At 49.8% G+C, this 17,720-nt stretch overlaps 2 non-coding genes across 2 annotated transcripts; both read right to left on the bottom strand.

The window, feature by feature from the left end:
* Nucleotides 1-5,763: 5,763 nt before the first annotated feature.
* Nucleotides 5,764-5,882, bottom strand: LOC132496587 (5S ribosomal RNA). Its single transcript, XR_009533482.1, has one exon. It is a non-coding gene; the product is annotated as a 5S ribosomal RNA (ribosomal RNA).
* An 8,460-nt stretch (nt 5,883-14,342) lies between these two features.
* On the bottom strand, nt 14,343-14,461 carry LOC132496586 (5S ribosomal RNA). The gene has a single exon (XR_009533481.1). It is a non-coding gene; the product is annotated as a 5S ribosomal RNA (ribosomal RNA).
* Between the last annotated feature and the right edge of the window lie 3,259 nt (nt 14,462-17,720).

Raw genomic sequence — 17,720 nt, 5'->3', positions numbered from 1 at the left:
TATTTTTAGTTTTTTAAGGAACCTCCATGCTGTTCTCCATAGTGACTGTATCAATTGACATTCCCACCAATAGTGGAAGCGGGTTCCTTTGGTCCACACCCTCCCCAGCATTTGTTGTTTGTAGATTTTCTGATGATGCCCATTCTAACAGGTTTGAGGTGATACCTCACTGTAGTTTTGATGTGCATTTCTCTAATGATGAGTGATGTTGAGCAGCTTTTCATGTGCGTCTTGGCCATCTCTGTGTCTTCTTTGAAGAAACGTCTATTTAGATCTTCTGCCCATTTTTGTATTGGGTTGTTTTTTTTTTAATATTAAGCTGCATGAGCTGTTATATATATTGGAGATTAAACCTTTGTCCATGGATTCTTTTGCAAATATTTTCTCCCATTCTGAGGGTTGCCTTTTTCCATTCCCGTTTTTTTTTTTTTTTTTAACAAAGAAAGAAAGAAAGAAAAAGAAGCAGAACCCTAATGTGCAGAACAAATATGCAGAACAAAATATGCCTCTTGAAAGTGTCGTTTTGAAATATGGACGTCTTTTGAATTTTTTGGTCGATATATGACCCCAGGATTTGTTTTCAGGGCAGGTGTCATTTACAGGCCTGCAATGATTTTGAATATCCACTGACCATTAGCGCTGGGATTAAAGGTGCTGTTGTGTGAAACGGCCACAAGGGGGCAGCGGTTCTCCCTTACCAAATCTGGTTACTAGGGCAGCAGAGCCTCAATGGAAGTCGTGTTCTAGGTTGTAATTTGGAATGAAATGTGCCAGGAGAAGGCCCCTTAAGTTTGTCTCACTACTTCTTGTTCGTTTTTTTAATTTAATTTTTTTATTTTTTTATCACAGCATGTTTGATTACAATGTTTGGCTTGTTGCAGGTGTGCAAGATGTGGTTCTTTTACACATATACATATGTCTGTTCTTCCTGGGATCCTTTTGCCATGTACGTTAGGACAGAATGTTGAGTAGTCTTCTCTTGGTATTCTGTAGGTCTTTGGTGATTATATATTTCACCTGTGTTTGTATATGTCTGTTAACCCCAATCTCGTAATGTATCCAGTCCTCACACCTTTCCGTTGGTGAACCATAAGTTTGTTTAATGAATCTGGGATTGCCCTTCTCTGTGGAAATATCTTCACTGGTATCAATTTTTAGGTAACACCTATAAGTGATATCATACGATACGTGTCTTTCTCTTTCTGACTTACTACAAGTCACGTGATCACCTCTAGACTCATGTACGGTGCTGCAAATGGCATTGTGTCCTTTTCTTCCTTGGCTAATATTCTGTCTGTACATGTACCAGTTCTCCTTTGTCCACTCATCTGTTGATGGACTTTTTGGTTGCTTCCACGTCATGGCTATTGTAATGCTGCGGCAATGCACATTTGCCTGCCTGTGTCTTTCCAATTCTGTCTTCTTAGGTTATAGGCCCAGGAGTGGGCCTGCTGGATCATATGGTAGCGGAATGTTTACCTTGTAGAGGCACCTCCAGTCTGTTCTCACTAGTGGCTCTTCCGAGGTTACGTCTCGCTTAAAGTTGAGGGTATGCACTTCTCCACAACACCTTCAGCATTTTTTGTTTGTAGTTTTTTTGCTTATTATGTTTAATTCTTATGTTTATTCTGACTAGTGTGAGCCGATATACCACTTTGTGGCTGGATTTGCATGCGTCTCATAATCCCTTGAAATTGAGCTTTCTGGCATGTCCTTCTTTTCTTCAACTGTGAGTACAGCTTACCTCTTCAAATTGTTTTCGTGAAGTGTGTGTGACATTTAGAAATATTTTGGCCATTACCTCCCTCAAGACGTTTTGAGGGCAGGTTTCATTTACAGCCCACCAGTACTGCTGCATATGAAGTGACCCTTAGCACAGGTCTTAAAGCTGCTGTTGCAGGTAACGGCCAGAGGGCGGCAGCATTTCTGCTTTTCCCAACCTGGGAACTAGGCAAACAGACCATCCGGGCAGTGGTGTTCCTCGGTTATATATTAGAGTGGAATGTGCCCCCCAAAGCTGATGTCTCCTTACTTATGTTTGTTTTATAAATTGTATTTATATATTTTTTTATTGGAGTCATATTCCATTGTGTACATGGACCACTTCTTCTTTGTGCATTCCTCTCTTGATGGACATTTTCGTAGCTTCCAAGTGTTGGCTATGGTAAATATTGCTGGAGTGGAGGATTGCCAGCCTGTGTTTTTTTTTTTTTTTTTTTTTTTTTTTAATGCGGTACGTGGGCCTCTCACTGCGGTGGACCCTCCCATTGCAGAGCACAGGCTCCGGACGCACAGGCCCAGCAGCCCTAGCTCACGGGACAAGCCGCTCCGCGGCACGTGGGATCTTCCCGACCCGGGGCATGAACGCGTGTCCCCTGCATTGGCAGGTGGGCTCTCAACCACTGGGCCACCAGTGAAGCCCAGCCTGTGTTTTTTTTTGATTCTCATCCCCTCAGGCGATAGGCCCAGCAGTGGGTATGCTTGATTGAATGGTAGCTCAGTATTTACCTTTACAAGGCACCTCATTTTTGTTTTCACTACTGGCTCTTACCATGTCCCACTTTGGACCAAGGGTAGGCATTTCTCTAAAACCCCTTCAGCATTTACTTTTTGCAGAATTCTTGCTGATGGCCATTCTGACTGGTGTGAGCGGATAGGTTTTTGTAATTTGGATTTGCATATCTTTAATTATTCCTAATGTTCAGCAGTTTTCCATGCCGTTTTAAATTTCTTTTTTTTTTTGCCATTACACTATGCTTTTATTAGAAAAAAAATATATATATATATGTATTGGGGAACATTAAATATCTTGGATGTGCTAATGAGAAAATCATTTTCTCTACATGGACTGAAATTTTACTTGGAGACATGTTTTCCTACTAAAGGGAAGACTAAAGAAGGATTTTACTGTCGACCAGGCAAGACACCTCCCCAAAGATGACAATGCCTTGGACAGTGCTTATGGCGGGCTGGGGCACCTGGAATCCTTGGCCCATACTGGCAGGTACTAACTGGAAACACACTCTTCCTGGGGGGCAAGGATGGGAGGCACCTTAGGCCCAGCTGCTCATCGTCGAACCTTACACTGTTCAAACTCTGTTGGTGTCTGACTTCCCTTTCCCTGACAGCACAACTCTGGCCCTTGGAGGTGGCTTTATGACTGCAGGCTGTAGAACCCATCATTCTCCCTTGCTCTGGGTAGGAGGTAAGCCTATGGCAGCAGAAACCCCCACACACTGGGACTTGGCATTCCAGTCTGTGTTCATTTAACTTTGTGGCGTGAAGTCCATGGTGAATCGCTCTTGTTTCTTCTACGATCTGTCCAACAGCGGGCATGAGTGCCTGACCCTCAGCAGTCTCACTCTTCAAGGTTGATCTGCTTTGGACTGATCCGTGACTCCGGGCAGTGGCTGATATGGGCTTTTTTTTTTTCTTTGCAGAGCATCTCGACCATTGACTTTTTTATTGGGGAAAATCCACTTTAAAAATAGCCTCATCCTTTTTCTGAAGAGGCTCTCTGGAGGGCTACATTTCTTCTCTGGCATGAGCTGGAGACATCTGCTCCCAATAGAGTCTGTTATTCCCCTGACCTGGGCAGGGCGGCTCGTACTTCCAGCTTGAGGGGTCCCTCATTCTTTAAACCTCTCTTCATGCTCTCCTGGTTTATGCCTCCTACGGTCCTCTCTTTTGTAAGTAGGGGCAATCATCTTGCTCTGGCTCTTCCATGAGTCTTGGAGTTTTGAAGTTTGGGGCTCCTGCTGCCCTAGGTTGCTCCTTTGGCCTTCCATAAGGCCACTTGGCTCCTGGGAAGCTAACGTGTCTCTGGTGGGGACTCTCTGGGGATGGCACTGAGGCACCTGAGAAGCCAAGTTGTCTGCAGCAAGGAACCTGTGTTTGGGAAAGTCCTGAAGCTGGTTGTCTGACTGTACCTTTACTTTGGAGTTAAACTCACTAGCAACCTCCATGTTAAGGCATGGCTCACCTAGATGTTGGAAAACAGACATTCTAGGTAGTAGGAAACTTTTCCTGGCCCCTGGCACCTCTAAACTCCTCATAGGTACATTTGTGGTTTGGGATTTTGTCAACACTTTGGTTTCCAAGATAACACTAGACTGTGGTTGAAGAGCAGGAGACTCCTTGGCCTCCACAGCCTCCCTGGCCTCTTCACCTCTCAAAGATTGGGATCCTAAGTTCGCCTCCATCACTGTTACCCTATGGCAGGGGTCTCCTGAGGCCTGACCACCACTCTCCTCTCTTGGCTCGTTCCTGACCATTGCTGAACTTGGACCTGGCTCTAGGCTGTCCCTCTTGACCCATTCCACAGTCTCACTCTTCCAGGTTCTGCCCACAAGGCTGAGCGTGAGGGACTGAGAAGGTGGCCTTCCCTGCTGTGCAGTCAGAGAAGCCTTTGAGGGCCCATGGTAGTCACCAGGTGGAATCGCTCCCAGGGCACTCTGGATTTCCTTACACACAGTGGAGGGGACAAGGAGAGGCCTCTTCAGGGCAGGAACGGACTCTTCTGTTCTCACCTTCTCTCCTGAATGAGCCTGAGGAGGTTTCTCCAGGAACTCAGCAAACGTGACTGTTGAGTGGGGCCCAGATACACAGGTGGCTGAAGGGGACGAGGCTAACCGCAGGATGGTGGAGGGTTGGAACTTTGTCGACTTCAAGAGATTGATGGGCTTGAGGACCTTGAGGGGTAGGGTCCGCCCGTGCTTTACCCAAAACCTTGTAATATGTGCTTCCAGCACCTCTCGAGTGTCTTGAACCAGGAAGGAAACCCTACAGGAGGTGTTCCTGCAGGGTTCCCAAGCCTTCAAGCAGTATCCTCCACAGGCTCCAGCAGGCACTGCTTTGCACATCTCACCAGGAGGGTCTTGACATGAGAGCTGGTGAAAGTTGCCCTTGCCAGGAAGCCTCCCCAGGCAGCTCCGCAGAGGTGAAGCCAGGTTGTGAGTCCCCTCCAGTTCTTCCAGGCAATCTCTGCAAGCTTTCAAAGATCTCCTTTTCTTCCTACTCCTGCTCCTCCCCTTCAGCTCTACTTGATGCTTCCTGATGTTTCTAGGTTTCCTAGGTGGTGCTAAGAATGGATTACTCTGGAAGCAGGGGAGTAACATGAGGAAGAGCCCCAGTCCACACAGGAAGCCAAGGATGATATCAATCACCCAGGAAGTTGGGCTGGATCTCAGCCAGATAGCAACAGTGTTTTTCAAAGAAAAGAGATTCTCCGTCTTCTGAACTGCATTGCCGCCCTCAGGCAACAGAGCTCTGGGAGTTCACTTGATGGCAGAACCCCAGGCCTGCATCACAGAGCTGTGGCCTTGTCACAAAGGGCTTCTGAGTGTGGGGGAGGGGCACTAAGAGCAATAGGCTGAATCACTGCCCCTCCTTCCCATCCAGACCTTTATCCAGCTTTATCCGGAGAGAGCTGCAGAGAGCCACACCGGCGGACAGGTGGCGGCGCCGGGGCTGGGCGCCGGTGGGGCCGGCCAGGTGCAGGTGGAGGGGCTCGCGGGCCGCACGGACGGCCCCCGGGCCCGCGGCGGAGTCTGGGTCCGGGCCAGACACCCCCGGAGCTTCAGGTGTGCCGCTGCCTTCCAAGGCCGCCTTCGGGCCGCATGGAGCGGCCCCTCTGGCGCGCTGTGGTGGGGGGGTGGGCGGAGGAGGTGGGGCCTGCAGCGGTGCCCGGCGGGGGGCGGAGCTGGCGGCCACCGCCGCGGGCGACTAAAGGAGAAGGCGGAGCCGCAGCAGCGGGAGGCCAAAAGCCTACAGCACCCGGTATTCCCAGGCGGTCTCCCATCCAAGTACTAACCAGGCCCGACCCTGCTTAGCTTCCGAGATCAGACGAGATCGGGCGCGTTCAGGGTGGTATGGCCGTAGACGGGGGTGGGGACCGCGGGCTGCCTCTTGAGGCCCAGCTTCGCTTGTCCTTGCGCCTTACCGCCATCCCCGCGGCCAGCCCGCCCCGGCAGGGCAACGGAGGCCTCGGGGACCGGGGCGTGGCGGAGGGGCCGTTTTCAACTTCTGGTACAGAAAAACAGAAAAAAACGGAGAGTACAATTAACCTCTTGAAATTGTCTTCTTGCACGGTTGCCCTCTTTAGAAGTTTTGGGTCCATTTTCGACCCCAGGATCGTTTTTCAGGGCAGGTGCCATTTACAGGCTGCAGTGAGTGTGAATATTTAGTGACCATGAGCACTGGGTTTAAAGCTGCTGTTGTGGGAAACGGCCACAAGGCGGCAGCATTTCTCCATTCCCTAATCTGGTTACTAGGGCAGCAGAGCCTTTCGGGGACCAATGGAATACAGAAGAAGGCATCACTGAAGTCTAATACAGAATACCGTGTCCTGGTGGATGGTAGAATGACCAGCAGGGTGTAGGAATTAGGAACTACCGGATGTATATCCTCGGTGGCTTCACTGACTGTCCCGACATCGTTTACCAGGTCCCCAGCAGCCCACGGGGCTCTCGTGGTCAGGGCAATCCCAGGATACGGAGCTCACCTGGGCAGGCCCCCCCTCCCCAGCAGCCCATGGCGCTCTCGTGGTCAGGCCCCCTCCCAGGATACGGAGCTCCCCTGGGCAGGTACCCCGGCAGGGCTGGGCACACAGGTACCGTGCACGTAGCCCTCATTGCAGAGCAGCCCAGATCACCTGTCACTCAGAGCTGACACAGAGCACCTCAGAGCAGGACTTGAACGAACAGACAGCAGCTCCGACAGGTCTGTGACCCTGGGCATCACTCTGTGCGGCCTCCCTCTGCCTGGTCTTCCAGAGGCTTCCACCGCAGCCGGGGCACCAGGCCTCTGTCTCCACCCATCACCGCTCCTCTCCCTGACTCCTGGGTTCCTCTCATTAGGAGAGGGTCTTCTTGAAGTTGTCTCCCACTCATGGGCCAGATAAAAGGAATTAGAAAACAAGCCGGAGCTGCAGCCCCTTGTCTATCCAGACTCTCAGGAGCCCACACCTGTTCCTTGGACCTGGCCGGTTCAGCGAGGTCCATTTTCTGCAATGTGAGTCCCTGAGGGGTGAGGATGGGCTGACCTGGGCAGCCTGACCCTGCCGGCCAGCCCTCCCCAGGTGTGCCTGGGTTGAGGTCCATATAAACACTGCTCCAGGCAGCAAGAGCCCCTGCAGCTGTGCCTGACGCCATATTCTCTGCCCCGTCAGCAGTCTCGGGGCTGTGCTGGTGGGAGGGAGGGAGGGGCCACGGCTCTGTGGGTGGCCCGGTGTGAGTGGGGCTCTGCTGGACTTTCTGCAGGAGTTGCCGGGCTGCCACCTGCTAAAGAAGAGGATGTGTCACCCATACCTTCCGCTGGAATTTCTCCCCGGGCAGAGGTGAGGAAGGAAAAAAGCAGTGGGGGCCGGGACAGGAGGAGTATCTCAGGCAGGGAAATGGAAAGCTTCCAGAAGAGCGCCCGGGGCCAGGACCATCCTGGCTGGCCTGCAGGCACCAAGTCGGCCTGCGTGCTGTCGCTGCTGTGGCTCCACGGCCCTTCCTCTAGGCTTTCAAGCCCTCGTACATATTCAGGTGTTTTACCTGGGAAGGGTGGGAACAGTTCAGCAGCAGCTGGCCTGGGGCTCGGCTCACGTTTACTCACAGAGGCCTCGGCACGGTCCCCCAGCTTTGCAATGAGGACGCTCCTTGCGGGGGTGGGGGGGGCTGCTGGCTGCATGGGAGATGATTCCCCACCTCTGACCAACTTCAGAATTGTTTGCCGCTGGAGCAAGTGCCCTGATGGGTATTCCTGTGTATAACTGGTGGGTTCAGGTTTTTTTTTTCTTTTTTGGTTCAAGTTAGATTTTATTCCTCTTCTATGTATTTATAGATATAAGCATGGAAATAATTCATTCCTATAAATACATCTGTGTGAAGGGAAGAACTTCTTTTCCGTTTTATTTAAAAATTTTATTTATTTTTAAAAATTTTGAAATTTAAGTTGATTTTTTTATTCAGCAGGATTATTATTAGTTATCTATTTTATGCATATACATGTATACAGGACAATCCCAATCTCCCAACTCATCCCACCACCACCAACCCATGGCTTCCCCCCTCTTGGTGTCCATACGTTTGTTCTCTACCTCTGTGTCTCTCTTTCTGCCCTGCAAACCGGGTCATCTGTACCATTTTTCTAGGTTCCACATATATGCATGAATATACAATATTTGTTTTTCTCCTTCTGACTTACTTCACTCTGTATGACAGTCTGTAGATCCGTCGACGTCTCCACAGATGACCCAGTTTCGTTCCTTTTTATGGCTGAGTAATATTCCGTTTTATATATGGACCACATCATCATCCGTTCGTCTGTCTGTGGGCATTTAGGTTGCTTCCATTACCTGGCTATTGTAAATAGTGCTGCAATGAACATTGTGGTGAATGTGTCTTTTTGATTTATGGTTTTCTCTGGGTATATGCCCAGAAGTGGGATTGCTGGATCCTATGGTAATTCTATTTTTAGTTTTTTAAGGAACCTCCATGCTGTTCTCCATAGTGACTGTATCAATTCACATTCCCACCAATAGTGGAAGCGGGTTCCTTTGGTCCACACCCTCCCCAGCATTTGTTGTTTGTAGATTTTCTGATGATGCCCATTCTAACAGGTTTGAGGTGATACCTCACTGTAGTTTTGATGTGCATTTCTCTAATGATGAGTGATGTTGAGCAGCTTTTCATGTGCGTCTTGGCCATCTCTGTGTCTTCTTTGAAGAAACGTCTATTTAGATCTTCTGCCCATTTTTGTATTGGGTTGTTTTTTTTTTTTCATATTAAGCTGCATGAGCTGTTATATATATTGGAGATTAAACCTTTGTCCATGGATTCGTTTGCAAATATTTTCTCCCATTCTGAGGGTTGCCTTTTTCCATTCCCGTTTTTTTTTTTTTTTTTTAACAAAGAAAGAAAGAAAGAAAAAGAAGCAGAACCCTAATGTGCAGAACAAATATGCAGAACAAAATATGCCTCTTGAAAGTGTCGTTTTGAAATATGGACGTCTTTTGAATTTTTTGGTCGATATATGACCCCAGGATTTGTTTTCAGGGCAGGTGTCATTTACAGGCCTGCAATGATTTTGAATATCCACTGACCATTAGCGCTGGGATTAAAGGTGCTGTTGTGTGAAACGGCCACAAGGGGGCAGCGGTTCTCCCTTACCAAATCTGGTTACTAGGGCAGCAGAGCCTCAATGGAAGTCGTGTTCTAGGTTGTAATTTGGAATGAAATGTGCCAGGAGAAGGCCCCTTAAGTTTGTCTCACTACTTCTTGTTCGTTTTTTTAATTTAATTTTTTTATTTTTTTATCACAGCATGTTTGATTACAATGTTTGGCTTGTTGCAGGTGTGCAAGATGTGGTTCTTTTACACATATACATATGTCTGTTCTTCCTGGGATCCTTTTGCCATGTACGTTAGGACAGAATGTTGAGTAGTCTTCTCTTGGTATTCTGTAGGTCTTTGGTGATTATATATTTCACCTGTGTTTGTATATGTCTGTTAACCCCAATCTCGTAATGTATCCAGTCCTCACACCTTTCCGTTGGTGAACCATAAGTTTGTTTAATGAATCTGGGATTGCCCTTCTCTGTGGAAATATCTTCACTGGTATCAATTTTTAGGTAACACCTATAAGTGATATCATACGATACGTGTCTTTCTCTTTCTGACTTACTACAAGTCACGTGATCACCTCTAGACTCATGTACGGTGCTGCAAATGGCATTGTGTCCTTTTCTTCCTTGGCTAATATTCTGTCTGTACATGTACCAGTTCTCCTTTGTCCACTCATCTGTTGATGGACTTTTTGGTTGCTTCCACGTCATGGCTATTGTAATGCTGCGGCAATGCACATTTGCCTGCCTGTGTCTTTCCAATTCTGTCTTCTTAGGTTATAGGCCCAGGAGTGGGCCTGCTGGATCATATGGTAGCGGAATGTTTACCTTGTAGAGGCACCTCCAGTCTGTTCTCACTAGTGGCTCTTCCGAGGTTACGTCCCGCTTAAAGTTGAGGGTATGCACTTCTCCACAACACCTTCAGCATTTTTTGTTTGTAGTTTTTTTGCTTATTATGTTTAATTCTTATGTTTATTCTGACTAGTGTGAGCCGATATACCACTTTGTGGCTGGATTTGCATGCGTCTCATAATCTCTTGAAATTGAGCTTTCTGGCATGTCCTTCTTTTCTTCAACTGTGAGTACAGCTTACCTCTTCAAATTGTTTTCGTGAAGTGTGTGTGACATTTAGAAATATTTTGGCCATTACCTCCCTCAAGACGTTTTGAGGGCAGGTTTCATTTACAGCCCACCAGTACTGCTGCATATGAAGTGACCCTTAGCACAGGTCTTAAAGCTGCTGTTGCAGGTAACGGCCAGAGGGCGGCAGCATTTCTGCTTTTCCCAACCTGGGAACTAGGCAAACAGACCATCCGGGCAGTGGTGTTCCTCGGTTATATATTAGAGTGGAATGTGCCCCCCAAAGCTGATGTCTCCTTACTTATGTTTGTTTTATAAATTGTATTTATATATTTTTTTATTGGAGTCATATTCCATTGTGTACATGGACCACTTCTTCTTTGTGCATTCCTCTGTTGATGGACATTTTCGTAGCTTCCAAGTGTTGGCTATGGTAAATATTGCTGGAGTGGAGGATTGCCAGCCTGTGTTTTTTTTTTTTTTTTTTTTTTAATGCGGTACGTGGGCCTCTCACTGCGGTGGACCCTCCCATTGCAGAGCACAGGCTCCGCACGCGCAGGCCCAGCAGCCCTAGCTCACGGGACAAGCCGCTCTGCGGCACGTGGGATCTTCCCGACCCGGGGCATGAACGCGTGTCCCCTGCATTGGCAGGTGGGCTCTCAACCACTGGGCCACCAGTGAAGCCCAGCCTGTGTTTTTTTGATTCTCATCCCCTCAGGCGATAGGCCCAGCAGTGGGTATGCTTGATTGAATGGTAGCTCAGTATTTACCTTTACAAGGCACCTCATTTTTGTTTTCACTACTGGCTCTTACCATGTCCCACTTTGGACCAAGGGTAGGCATTTCTCTAAAACCCCTTCAGCATTTACTTTTTGCAGAATTCTTGCTGATGGCCATTCTGACTGGTGTGAGTGGATAGGTTTTTGTAATTTGGATTTGCATATCTTTAATTATTCCTAATGTTCAGCAGTTTTCCATGCCGTTTTAAATTTCTTTTTTTGCCATTACACTATGCTTTTATTAGAAAAAATATATATATATATGTACTGGGGAACATTAAATATCTTGGATGTGCTAATGAGAAAATCATTTTCTCTACATGGACGGAATTTTTACTTGGAGACATGTTTTCCTACTAAAGGGAAGACTAAAGAAGGATTTTACTGTCGACCAGGCAAGACACCTCCCCAAAGATGACAATGCCTTGGACAGTGCTTATGGCGGGCTGGGGCACCTGGAATCCTTGGCCCATACTGGCAGGTACTAACTGGAAACACACTCTTCCTGGGGGGCAAGGATGGGAGGCACCTTAGGCCCAGCTGCTCATCGTCGAACCTTACACTGTTCAAACTCTGTTGGTGTCTGACTTCCCTTTCCCTGACAGAACAACTCTGGCCCTTGGAGGTGGCTTTATGACTGCAGGCTGTAGAACCCATCATTCTCCCTTGCTCTGGGTAGGAGGTAAGCCTATGGCAGCAGAAACCCCCACACACTGGGACTTGGCATTCCAGTCTGTGTTCATTTAACTTTGTGGCGTGAAGTCCATGGTGAATCGCTCTTGTTTCTTCTACGATCTGTCCAACAGCGGGCATGAGTGCCTGACCCTCAGCAGTCTCACTCTTCAAGGTTGATCTGCTTTGGACTGATCCGTGACTCCGGGCAGTGGCTGATATGGGCTTTTTTTTTTTCTTTGCAGAGCATCTCGACCATTGACTTTTTTATTGGGGAAAATCCACTTTAAAAATAGCCTCATCCTTTTTCTGAAGAGGCTCTCTGGAGGGCTACATTTCTTCTCTGGCATGAGCTGGAGACATCTGCTCCCAATAGAGTCTGTTATTCCCCTGACCTGGGCAGGGCGGCTCGTACTTCCAGCTTGAGGGGTCCCTCATTCTTTAAACCTCTCTTCATGCTCTCCCGGTTTATGCCTCCTACGGCCCTCTCTTTTGTAAGTAGGGGCAATCATCTTGCTCTGGCTCTTCCATGAGTCTTGGAGTTTTGAAGTTTGGGGCTCCTGCTGCCCTAGGTTGCTCCTTTGGCCTTCCATAAGGCCACTTGGCTCCTGGGAAGCTAACGTGTCTCTGGTGGGGACTCTCTGGGGATGGCACTGAGGCACCTGAGAAGCCAAGTTGTCTGCAGCAAGGAACCTGTGTTTGGGAAAGTCCTGAAGCTGGTTGTCTGACTGTACCTTTACTTTGGAGTTAAACTCACTAGCAACCTCCATGTTAAGGCATGGCTCACCTAGATGTTGGAAAACAGACATTCTAGGTAGTAGGAAACTTTTCCTGGCCCCTGGCACCTCTAAACTCCTCATAGGTACATTTGTGGTTTGGGATTTTGTCAACACTTTGGTTTCCAAGATAACACTAGACTGTGGTTGAAGAGCAGGAGACTCCTTGGCCTCCACAGCCTCCCTGGCCTCTTCACCTCTCAAAGATTGGGATCCTAAGTTCACCTCCATCACTGTTACCCTATGGCAGGGGTCTCCTGAGGCCTGACCACCACTCTCCTCTCTTGGCTCGTTCCTGACCATTGCTGAACTTGGACCTGGCTCTAGGCTGTCCCTCTTGACCCATTCCACAGTCTCACTCTTCCAGGTTCTGCCCACAAGGCTGAGCGTGAGGGACTGAGAAGGTGGCCTTCCCTGCTGTGCAGTCAGAGAAGCCTTTGAGGGCCCATGGTAGTCACCAGGTGGAATCGCTCCCAGGGCACTCTGGATTTCCTTACACACAGTGGAGGGGACAAGGAGAGGCCTCGTCAGGGCAGGAACGGACTCTTCTGTTCTCACCTTCTCTCCTGAATGAGCCTGAGGAGGTTTCTCCAGGAACTCAGCAAACGTGACTGTTGAGTGGGGCCCAGATACACAGGTGGCTGAAGGGGACGAGGCTAACCGCAGGATGGTGGAGGGTTGGAACTTTGTCGACTTCAAGAGATTGATGGGCTTGAGGACCTTGAGGGGTAGGGTCCGCCCGTGCTTTACCCAAAACCTTGTAATATGTGCTTCCAGCACCTCTCGAGTGTCTTGAACCAGGAAGGAAACCCTACAGGAGGTGTTCCTGCAGGGTTCCCAAGCCTTCAAGCAGTATCCTCCACAGGCTCCAGCAGGCACTGCTTTGCACATCTCACCAGGAGGGTCTTGACATGAGAGCTGATGAAAGTTGCCCTTGCCAGGAAGCCTCCCCAGGCAGCTCCGCAGAGGTGAAGCCAGGTTGTGAGTCCCCTCCAGTTCTTCCAGGCAATCTCTGCAAGCTTTCAAAGATCTCCTTTTCTTCCTACTCCTGCTCCTCCCCTTCAGCTCTACTTGATGCTTCCTGATGTTTCTAGGTTTCCTAGGTGGTGCTAAGAATGGATTACTCTGGAAGCAGGGGAGTAACATGAGGAAGAGCCCCAGTCCACACAGGAAGCCAAGGATGATATCAATCACCCAGGAAGTTGGGCTGGATCTCAGCCAGATAGCAACAGTGTTTTTCAAAGAAAAGAGATTCTCCGTCTTCTGAACTGCATTGCCGCCCTCAGGCAACAGAGCTCTGGGAGTTCACTTGATGGCAGAACCCCAGGCCTGCATCACAGAGCTGTGGCCTTGTCACAAAGGGCTTCTGAGTGTGGGGGAGGGGCACTAAGAGCAATAGGCTGAATCACTGCCCCTCTTTCCCATCCAGACCTTTATCCGGAGAGAGCTGCAGAGAGCCACACCGGCGGACAGGTGGCGGCGCCGGGGCTGGGCGCCGGTGGGGCCGGCCAGGTGCACGTGGAGGGGCTCGCGGGCCGCACGGACGGCCCCCGGGCCCGCGGCGGAGTCTGGGTCCGGGCCAGCCACCCCCGGAGCTTCAGGTGTGCCGCTGCCTTCCAGGGCCGCCTTCGGGCCGCATGCAGCGGCTCCTCTGGCGCGCTGTGGTGGTGGTTGGGGGGCGGTGCAACCCGCCCCCCGGGCCCGCGGCGGAGTCTGGGTCCGGGCCAGACACCCCCGGAGCTTCAGGTGTGCCGCTGCCTTCCAAGGCCGCCTTCGGGCCGCATGGAGCGGCCCCTCTGGCGCGCTGTGGTGGGGGGGGGGAGGGAGGAGGTGGGGCCTGCAGCGGTGCCCGGCGGGGGGCGGAGCTGGCGGCCACCGCCGCGGGCGACTAAAGGAGAAGGCGGAGCCGCAGCAGCGGGAGGCCAAAAGCCTACAGCACCCGGTATTCCCAGGCGGTCTCCCATCCAAGTACTAACCAGGCCCGACCCTGCTTAGCTTCCGAGATCAGACGAGATCGGGCGCGTTCAGGGTGGTATGGCCGTAGACGGGGGCGGGGACCGCGGGCTGCCTCTTGAGGCCCAGCTTCGCTTGTCCTTGCGCCTTACCGCCATCCCCGCGGCCAGCCCGCCCCGGCAGGGCAACGGAGGCCTCGGGGACCGGGGCGTGGCGGAGGGGCCGTTTTCAACTTCTGGTACAGAAAAACAGAAAAAAACGGAGAGTACAATTAACCTCTTGAAATTGTCTTCTTGCACGGTTGCCCTCTTTAGAAGTTTTGGGTCCATTTTCGACCCCAGGATTGTTTTTCAGGGCAGGTGCCATTTACAGGCTGCAGTGAGTGTGAATATTTAGTGACCATGAGCACTGGGTTTAAAGCTGCTGTTGTGGGAAACGGCCACAAGGCGGCAGCATTTCTCCATTCCCTAATCTGGTTACTAGGGCAGCAGAGCCTTTCGGGGACCAATGGAATACAGAAGAAGGCATCACTGAAGTCTAATACAGAATACCGTGTCCTGGTGGATGGTAGAATGACCAGCAGGGTGTAGGAATTAGGAACTACCGGATGTATATCCTCGGTGGCTTCACTGACTGTCCCGACATCGTTTACCAGGTCCCCAGCAGCCCACGGGGCTCTCGTGGTCAGGGCAATCCCAGGATACGGAGCTCACCTGGGCAGGCCCCCCCTCCCCAGCAGCCCATGGCGCTCTCGTGGTCAGGCCCCTCCCAGGATACGGAGCTCCCCTGGGCAGGTACCCCGGCAGGGCTGGGCACACAGGTACCGTGCACGTAGCCCTCATTGCAGAGCAGCCCAGATCACCTGTCACTCAGAGCTGACACAGAGCACCTCAGAGCAGGACTTGAACGAACAAACAGCAGCTCCGACAGGTCTGTGACCCTGGGCATCACTCTGTGCGGCCTCCCTCTGCCTGGTCTTCCAGAGGCTTCCAGCGCAGCCGGGGCACCAGGCCTCTGTCTCCACCCATCACCGCTCCTCTCCCTGACTCCTGGGTTCCTCTCATTAGGAGAGGGTCTTCTTGAAGTTGTCTCCCACTCATGGGCCAGATAAAAGGATTAGAAAACAAGCCGGAGCTGCAGCCCCTTGTCTATCCAGACTCTCAGGAGCCCACACCTGTTCCTTGGACCTGGCCGGTTCAGCGAGGTCCATTTTCTGCAATGTGAGTCCCTGAGGGGTGAGGATGGGCTGACCTGGGCAGCCTGACCCTGCCGGCCAGCCCTCCCCAGGTGTGCCTGGGTTGAGGTCCATATAAACACTGCTCCAGGCAGCAAGAGCCCCTGCAGCTGTGCCTGACGCCATATTCTCTGCCCCGTCAGCAGTCTCGGGGCTGTGCTGGTGGGAGGGAGTGAGGGGCCACGGCTCTGTGGGTGGCCCGGTGTGAGTGGGGCTCTGCTGGACTTTCTGCAGGAGTTGCCGGGCTGCCACCTGCTAAAGAAGAGGATGTGTCACCCATACCTTCCGCTGGAATTTCTCCCCGGGCAGAGGTGAGGAAGGAAAAAAGCAGTGGGGGCCGGGACAGGAGGAGTATCTCAGGCAGGGAAATGGAAAGCTTCCAGAAGAGCGCCCGGGGCCAGGACCATCCTGGCTGGCCTGCAGGCACCAAGTCGGCCTGCGTGCTGTCGCTGCTGTGGCTCCACGGCCTTTCCTCTAGGCTTTCAAGCCCTCGTACATATTCAGGTGTTTTACCTGGGAAGGGTGGGAACAGTTCAGCAGCAGCTGGCCTGGGGCTCGGCTCACGTTTACTCACAGAGGCCTCGGCACGGTCCCCCAGCTTTGCAATAAGGACGCTCCTTGCGGGGGTGGGGGGCTGCTGGCTGCATGGGAGATGATGCCCCACCTCTGACCAATTTCAGAATTGTTTACCGCTGGAGCAAGTGCCCTGATAGGGTTTTCCTGTGTATAACTGGTGGGTTCTGGTTTTTTTTTTTTTTTCTTTTTTGGTTCAAGTTAGATTTTATTCCTCTTCTATGTATTTATAGATATAAGCATGGAAATAATTCATTCCTATAAATACATCTGTGTGAAGGGAAGAACTTTTTTTCCGTTTTATTTAAAAATTTTATTTATTTTTAAAAATTTTGAAATTTAAGTTTATTTTTTTATTCAGCAGGATTATTATTAGTTATCTATTTTATGCATATACATGTATACAGGACAATCCCAATCTCCCAACTCATCCCACCACCACCAACCCATGGCTTCCCCCCTCTTGGTGTCCATACGTTTGTTCTCTACCTCTGTGTCTGTATTTCTGCCCTGCAAACCGGGTCATCTGTACCATTTTTCTAGGTTCCCCATATATGCATGAATATACAATATTTGTTTTTCTCCTTCTGACTTACTTCACTCTGTATGACAGTCTCTAGATCCGTCGACGTCTCCACAGATGACCCAGTTTCGTTCCTTTTTATGGCTGAGTAATATTCCGTTTTATATATGGACCACATCATTATCCGTTCGAATGTCTGTGGGCATTTCGGTTGCTTCCATTACCTGGCTATTGTAAATAGTGCTGCAATGAACATTGTGGTGAATGTGTCTTTTTGATTTATGGTTTTCTCTGGGTATATGCCCAGAAGTGGGATTGCTGGATCCTATGGTAATTCTATTTTTAGTTTTTTAAGGAACCTCCATGCTGTTCTCCATAGTGACTGTATCAATTGACATTCCCACCAATAGTGGAAGCGGGTTCCTTTGGTCCACACTCTCCCCAGCATTTGTTGTTTGTAGATTTTCTGATGATGCCCATTCTAACAGGTGTGAGGTGATACCTCACTGTAGTTTTGATGTGCATTTCTCTAATGATGAGTGATGTTGAGCAGCTTTTCATATGCGTCTTGGCCATCTCTGTGTCTCCTTTGAAGAAACGTCTATTTAGATCTTCTGCCCATTTTTGTATTGGGTTGTTTGTTTTTTTAATATTAAGCTGCATGAGCTGTTATATATATTGGAGATTAAACCTTTGTCCATGGATTCGTTTGCAAATATTTTCTCCCATTCTGAGGGTTGCCTTTTTCCATTCCCATTTTTTAACAAAGAAAGAAAGAAAGAAAGAAAGAAAAAGCAGAACCCTAATGTGCAGAACAAATATGCAGAACAAAATATGCCTCTTGAAAGTGTCGTTTTGAAATATGGACGTCTTTTGAATTTTTTGGTCGATATATGACCCCAGGATTTGTTTTCAGGGCAGGTGTCATTTACAGGCCTGCAATGATTTTGAATATCCACTGACCATTAGCGCTGGGATTAAAGGTGCTGTTGTGTGAAACGGCCACAAGGGGGCAGCGGTTC

This window comes from Mesoplodon densirostris, chromosome 9 (assembly GCF_025265405.1).
Source record: "Mesoplodon densirostris isolate mMesDen1 chromosome 9, mMesDen1 primary haplotype, whole genome shotgun sequence".
NCBI lineage: Eukaryota > Metazoa > Chordata > Mammalia > Artiodactyla > Ziphiidae > Mesoplodon > Mesoplodon densirostris.
Note: the sequence above shows the minus strand (reverse complement) of the source record. Positions and strands in the feature narration are given on the sequence as shown.